General features: G+C 49.5%; 1 long non-coding RNA gene across 1 annotated transcript in view; it reads right to left on the bottom strand.

The window, feature by feature from the left end:
• Nucleotides 1-360: 360 nt before the first annotated feature.
• Nucleotides 361-7,482, bottom strand: part of LOC107184983 — a 10,650-nt gene continuing 3,528 nt past the window's right edge. Inside the window, exon 3 of the long non-coding RNA XR_001515897.1 lies at nt 361-371. This is a non-coding gene — a long non-coding RNA (uncharacterized LOC107184983). The remainder of the gene's footprint in view (nt 372-7,482) is intronic.

Here is a 7,482-nt window from a genome sequence, read left to right as displayed (position 1 = left end):
AGGTAACAATTTGGTGGTAGGTAAGCCAATGTCCTTTTTAATTGACACTGGGACCACTTATTCTGCTCTGCTGAATTCGCTGAGACCCTTCTCCCCTCCTCATTCTCTATTATGGGGTTGACAGATTACTCTCACAGTCATTAGCCACCTCACCTACACACTGCATCTTACTAAATACCCTCCTAAACTCTTTTCTCATTCTACCTCGGTGCCTGATCTGGGCTACAGCGCATACCCTCATAAAACCCAGGTGTCCCAAACATCAGTCACCTACCTCAGTTTCACTATCTCCCTACAAAGATGTGCCATTCCTTAGACTGTAAATGCCTTATCTCCTCCATGATTGTCCCCTCCTCTGAAAAAGAAATACTCTCTCAGAATCGCTGGGTACTCTCACCTCTGAGTTCCCAACTTCTGTCTTCTCTATGATATGACATGAAGACAATGATAAGTCTCAATGGCCTAAATTGAGCCTTTAGATCCTTTAATGCTCTGAAAACTACTCCTACCTGGGAGTCTTCTCACCTCCCCCCACTGCCTTCCCAAAGAACACAACTTTCTTTACTGCAAAACTAGGAATGCTTACTTAACAGTCTCTAACATCTATGGCCCCAGCGTTCTGAGAATGAACGTAAAAATCCTCATGCAAAACCACACCTCATCTTCTTTGTTGCCTTTACACCCACACAGGCCTGGGTTTCCTGAATCCTCCCAGTTCAATCCCACCATCACGTCCTTACAAGGTGGCACTGCAGCCTACTCTTCCCCCCATCACACCATGTATCACCCATGATGGACTTAACGTTCTGAATGCTGCGACCTGGGCGGTAGGACCTGGGAGGTCTAAGGAAAAATGTGACAGTTTTAAATCCAAGTGTCTAGAGGCCTGAAAGCAGGCTGCTGAGCTTGTTCTCTCTTCCACCTGCTTTTTCTCCAGCCTCATGTGCCTACAAATAATTTTGCAAAGTCTTTGGTAACTTAAAGGCTTTGTATCACTGCTGGGGTCCAGCTACGTGAGCAGAGGACAGTCTGGGAGGCTCGGAGACATCAAGCTCCGTCTGTTAGGGCTCAACCAGACTCAGACGCACCCTGCACAGCAGGGACTGTGCCTCTCAAACCTCTTCCTACTCAGGAGCACTAACTTAAGCGTGTGAATCTGTGAAGACCAAAGAGGTCAAAATGACCACCAAGAGGAAGGTGGAAATCCTGCCCTAACTGGATGCACAGACACCAAATGCCCTTTTGCTCCGTCCACTTGGGTGCATTTCCTTCTGGGTAATGTAGTTTTCTCCACAGCCCAGGGGGAGTACCTGCATCCCAGCCAAAGACTTGGGGAATAAAGGTGTTGTGGCACAGCAAGTGATGCCTGGGGAGGGACAAGATCAGACTAGATGCCTGGCTAACTGGAAGAGACTGACACTTCTCCAAGGTGAAGAGGGTGGGGAGAAATACAAGAGATCCACAAAATATATACACAGGGGTGAAATGGGAGACATCTGTAATACTATCTATATAGTCTATCTATAAAAACTCTAATATCCAAATAGACCGAAGGGCGGGACAATCAAACAACCTGTCATTATGACGGATGCTGACCACCAGGTACGCGCATGGAACACAGTAGGTGTCAGCAGCGGGTAGCAGAGTGTGGAACATGGCGGGCGTTGATGTGGCAGGATGGTGGAGCAGCTGAACGGGGGCACCAGACCAAGGCAGGGCACCGGTTGCTGTCATCAGGACGAGTCTCTGGTGGTTACTGAAAATTCTTTGCTCCCGCCTAGTGCTTGCACCTGCTGCCAGCACCCAGCACCGGCCCTGGGGGGTCCTGCTGGGGTGCCTGGCCAGCCTGGGTGAGGGGCTGATGGCTGTTTTCAGGCTCCCCAAGCCTCCAAGTGGGGACCCTCACACCATGGGGTTGTGGCCAGCCTGGGTGAGGGACTGATGGACGTTTTCAGGTTGGCCATGTCCCCCGGCGACCCAAGCTCCCAGCCTCTCCTTTTCTTTCACGGGATTTATCTTCTATAAAACTTTGTAGCCTTGAGTGGACCCCCCCTGCTCCTGAGGGGTGATCGGGGCCAGCAGTTGCCTGTTGCACCCGCTGCCAGCACCAGAGCCGCCGCTCACAGCCACTGCTGGCTCCAGCCATGCTCACAACTGCAGCCGGCACTCGCTGCCTGTGCCCGATGCCATTCTGAATCACTCAGCGCCTTCAATGGGTGCAAGTGGCAGCTGCCGGCCCCAATTGCCCGATGGCGCTGGCCCCAATTGCTCTGTGCTATCAAAGAATGCGAGTGGGGAGCGCCATGAGCGCACAGGAAAGGCGGTGGCAGGAGTGGGGCTGTCCGCAGCAGGGGCTGTGGTGGGAGGGGCCGGGCAGGGGTGTGGAGGATTGACTGAGACCCACCCCGTGCCCACCTCAGCCTCCTGGCCCACAGCTCCTTTCAAGGTGCACAAATTCCTTTCAAGGTGCACTGGGCTTGCTAGACATGTTTTAATTTGCCTGCTCTTAGTTATTACCCATGGTCTCCTGTATATTTTCTTGAAAGTAAGACTGTGTTTAAAGTGTGTTCATAAATGTAAATGCTCATTGTTTACTTTTTGGCTAAGCTGCTTATTTGTGAATGGGTGGAAGGATTGTGTTGACTGGTGAGTCAAGACCTGATCACCCCTGATGTCCCAAAGGAACCCCTTCTCTCGTAGTAAGCTAAAGCAGCCCAACCTCTCTTCTATTACTTACATCCTTAAATTGGTCCATCCTTTATTTCCAGCTCTCATTCACAGTTCTTGACACAATCATTGAAAGCCTCACAGGTCTTCCTGCTTGTTTTTTAGGAATGTCTCTCCCCTTTTATAACCTTCTTAAAAGTCATCACTGCAAAGGACTCTGAGTCAGGAATGATCCCATAATATAGGGAATTAAAAGAGCAGACAGGAGACCAAGATGTGGCTCAGAGGAAGCCTATGTCTCCCCAACTCTTAACTATACACCATATAACACATTAATACACTCCAGAGGAACTTCAGTCCCTAGTAGCTCCTGGGGCTATGCAAGAAGATCCATAGTTAAAATTTCAGGGAAAATATATCCCTCAAAGGACAGGCCCTGTGATATCTTACAGGCTATTCACAATTCCCTACGTATGGGATACATTTACAACTCCTAAAACCCCTCAGCACATGTCCTAGCCTAGCCTTCCTACTGCAAGATGTCACCAAAACTTGTTCTACTTGTCACTCAGTAGGCCTCTCTCTTCCAAATCAGCCCTAATCTCCTCAAGGACAGGTTAGACTTCCTTCTTTCCCCACTCATCAGGCTAGGGGCCAAAAAATCCCTGGACAAGACCGGCAAATTGACTTCACACATAAGCCTTCTATTAAAAACAACATGGGTGCGTCACAGAATGGCCTCAGGCCCCCAGGCGACTCCTGACCTGTGGGGAGGAGCCGGGCGGTGGGGTTCGCGCAGTAGAGCTCAGGCTGCAGAGGGGAGCGGAGCTGAGTGGCTGGGTGGGCCTGGGGAGGCCAGCGGAGCGGAGATGCCGGTCGGGTGGCGGCAAATATGCACTTTTGATATGTCGGAGGCTTTCTTGATCATGGATGGTGAAGATATACCAGATTTTTCAAGTTTAAAGGAGGAAATTGCTTATTGGAAGGAATTGTCCTTAAAGTATAAACAAAGCTTCCAGGAAGCTCGGAGGGAGCTAGTTGTATTTCAGGAAGGAAGCAGAGAATTAGAAGCAGAGTTGGAGGCACAATTAGTACAGGCTGAACAAAGAAATAGAGATTTGCAAGCTGATAACCAAAGACTCAAAGATGAAGTGGAAGCATTAAAGGAGAAACTAGAACATCAATATGCACAGAGCTACAAGCAGGTCTCAGTATTAGATGATTTAAGTCAGACTCGAGCCACTAAGGAGCAGTTGCATAAGGTTGCTATGATGTGCACTGACCACCAGGAAGCAGCCACTCAATGCAGGAGTTGCCCGCCCTGTTCAATGTGTTCATTCTCACAGTGGGAGCACCACTCAGCTGACCTACGGGTGCAGCTGGCTGCCACAGCCCAGCAGCCCAAAGACCGCAGTAGAGTGACAGCAAACCTACTGAGCAGAGGCGGGGGCACTTTGAGAGAGCTGGAGCAGGCCAATGACGACCTAGTGAGCAAAAAGGGCAACAATAGTTTCACTGGAAGACTTTGAATAAAGGCTAAATCAGGCCATTGAATGGAATGCACTTTTAGAAAGTGAACTTGATGAAAAGATCGGGATGAGCAGGAGTGGCAGGCAGGAGCAGCAAGGGGTTTTGGACTGCCAGTTTTGACCCCATCCCTGCAGGCCATGCTGAGGGACCCCACTGGCGCACCAGGCCTCAAGTCAACAATAAAAAATACGTGAGTTTTTTAAAATTTTAAAATAATGTAGCCCAGCTGGTGCAGCTTATTTGTTGAGCCTTGACCTATGAACCAGGAGGTCATGGTTCTTTTTTTCTTTGGTTTTTATTTATTTTTCTGTTGGCAAAGGAACAGAGAACAGTTTTCCTTCGCCAAAAGCTATACCAAATGGTTTTGGTACCAGTCAACTGACTCCTTCAGCTAGAATGTCAGCACTAAACATTATGGGGGATCTCTTACGGAAAGTAGGGGCTTTAGAATCCAAATTAGCAGCTTGCAGGAATTTTGCAAAGGACCAAGCATCATGAAAATCCTATATTTCAGGGAATGTTAACTGCGGGGTGATGAATAGCAACGGCACAAAGTTCTCTAGATCAGGGCATACATCTTTTTTCAACAAAGGGGCAGTAAACGGCTTTGACCCAGCTCCTCCTCCTCCTGGTCTGGGCTCCTCGCACCCCTTGTCGGCACCAGGTATGCTGCCTCTCAGTGTGTGAGTGCTCAGCTTCCAAATGGGGGCTCCTGCTCTCCTCCAACAACCCAGGACACCCACGCCTCACCCTTTGGTGCCTGGGCCCAGCCCGTGGCGCTGTCTGCCTCCCTAGGGCTGGCAGAGAGAGGGCAGGCTGCATGCAGTGGTGGCTGCTGGGCCCTGCCCATACAAGTCCTTTGGTTGATCTCTTAACACCCCCACCCCCACCTTCCTTCTGAAGTTTGATTATCTGTTTGATGCTTCTATGTCTCTGAATCTATTTTTGTTCATCAATTTATGCTGCTCATTATATTCCACAAATGATGAGGTCATGTGATACTGGCTCTTTTCCAGGTCAGGGCACATACATGGGTTGCAGGCTTAAATTCCAGAGTGGGGGTGGGGAGGTGCAGGAGACAGCTGATCAGTGATTTTCTCTCATCATTGATGTTTCAACCCTCCCTCTCCCTTCTACTCTCTAAATTCAATATAAAACATTTTAAACAAAGTACATACATATATGCATAGGCCATAGACATATACAATATTGTGGTGAGGACTAGAAGCAGTGGGGGCAGGGTAGAGGGAGAAAAAGGGGCAGGAGTATGGGGGGAAATTGGGAACATCTGTAATAGTCAGCAATGAAAAAAGGAATAGTGTGCACAGCCGGCTTGGCTTAGTGGTTGGGTATGTACCCATGAACCAAGATATCCCTGGTTTGATTCCAGGTCAAGGCACATGCATAGGTTAGGGGCTCTATCCCAGTAGGGGGAATGCAGGAGGCAGCTGGTCAATGATTCTCTCGCATCATTGATGTTTCTTCCTCTTCCTTTCTTTCTAAAAAATCAATAAACACATTTAAAAAATGAACAATGTTAAGACTGATTTGACTCAACAATAATAAAGTGAGTGTGAGCTGTCACGTTTTCCTCCAAGTCTTGTAAGCAAAATCATGCCTTACTCTTTTTTTTTTCTCTCTCTCCCTTTCCCGTCCTCTCTGTAATCAATATATATATGAAAGAAAGAAGTCATCCAGCTGGCATGGTTCAGTGGTTGAGCAGCCTATGAACCAGAAAGTCCCGGTTTGATTCCTGATCAGCGTGAAGCATAGTAACCTCCATCTTATATAAAAACTGCTGTTTAAAATTTTAACCCTGCTATTTTGGATTCTGTAAACACTTGCTTGCTTAAATAATAGAGAAAATAAGACTACTCCCATTCCAGAGAGGCCAGAAACTATGCTCCATACAGAGCTGTCAGTGCTGGCATCAGGCCAGGCCTTGGGATATGGTCTCACGGCCCTTTCCCAGCACACAGAAGGTCTGGAAGTCTCATTCCAATTTTGGAAGGCAAAGAGCTGGAAAAAGTATTAAAAGGGAAGACTTCCTCCATGTTGGGCCCAGAATTTGAAAAGCAATATTTCCTCTGAGCCCACTAGCATAAGACTCCAAATTAATTTGGCTTATTGGTTAAGGCGTCTTCTGTTTTAGCTCGCTGATTTACAATATAACAAGGGCACATGCAAGAATCAACCAATGAGCACACAAATAAGTGGAACAACAAATCCATGTTTCTCCCTCTCTCTGGGCCAGGGCTCTGGGCCAGGATGGCAGGCTTCTCCGGCTGTACAGGGAGCAGACGCATCCTGTCAGTGTGGCACGCAGTTGTCTGAACTCTGGCATGGAAAGGGCACAGGTTCCTCAGGCCTCACACTGGAAGCTGCTGTTGGCACCAGGACGGCCCTTTCAGGAATGCAGCCCAGCAGCTGGGTCTCCAGGTAACAGGGCTACCTAAGCACCACCGGCCCAAGGCGATCTAGGCTGAGTTTCTGGAAAAACTACCTCTTACAGTGGTCGGCAAACTCATTAGTCAACAGAGCCAAATATCAACAGTACAACGATTGAGATTTCTTTTGGGTGCCAAATTTTTTAAACTTCAACTATATAGGTAGGTACATTGTTATTAACTTAATTAGGGCACTCCTATGTGATGGACCTGCTTGCATCTAAGGCTTAGGAAGAGCCACACTCAGGGGGCCAAAGAGCCGCATGTGGCTCTCGAGTCGCAGTTTGCTGACCACGGCTCTAAGAGAAACAAACACCCCCAGGCGTCACCAGGCACCCTAGAGGTCTCACTTCCTCCCGTTCCTCCACTCTCCCAGCACCCCGCACGCCTTTCCTGAGGGGAATGGAGCTCCACAGGAAAGGAGAGCGACCGGGCCATGCGAAGGGCACACCTCGGGCTCCGGAGGCCAGTGGCTCCCGGGCCCCATCATGCTGATCCCCGCTCGCCAATGTGGTAACAATGAGTTCCTCATTCACTAGCCTCCCGTTGGGCCCCAGAGTGGCTGAAGGCATGTTTTCAGCTCCCGAGTCTCTGCAACAGCTCCGCTGGAGGATGGAACATCGACAGAAACTGAACCCCGGTGGGTCCGAGCCAGTAACCAGGGGGCTTCGTTCCCCGCGGCTCCCTTCCCTCCCGGCACGTTACCCAGGGGAGATCTACGCGGGTTGGTCTTGGCTTCCAGGAGGTGAGTGGCGAGGTGGGAGGTCAGCCCTTTACGGGGTGCGGCACCGGAGCTGGGCCCCCGGCGGCATCCCTCACACCCCTTCCGGCTGGGTCT

Source organism: Myotis davidii, unplaced genomic scaffold (genome assembly GCF_000327345.1).
Source record: "Myotis davidii unplaced genomic scaffold, ASM32734v1 scaffold729, whole genome shotgun sequence".
NCBI lineage: Eukaryota > Metazoa > Chordata > Mammalia > Chiroptera > Vespertilionidae > Myotis > Myotis davidii.
This window is presented reverse-complemented; position numbering and strand designations above follow the sequence as displayed.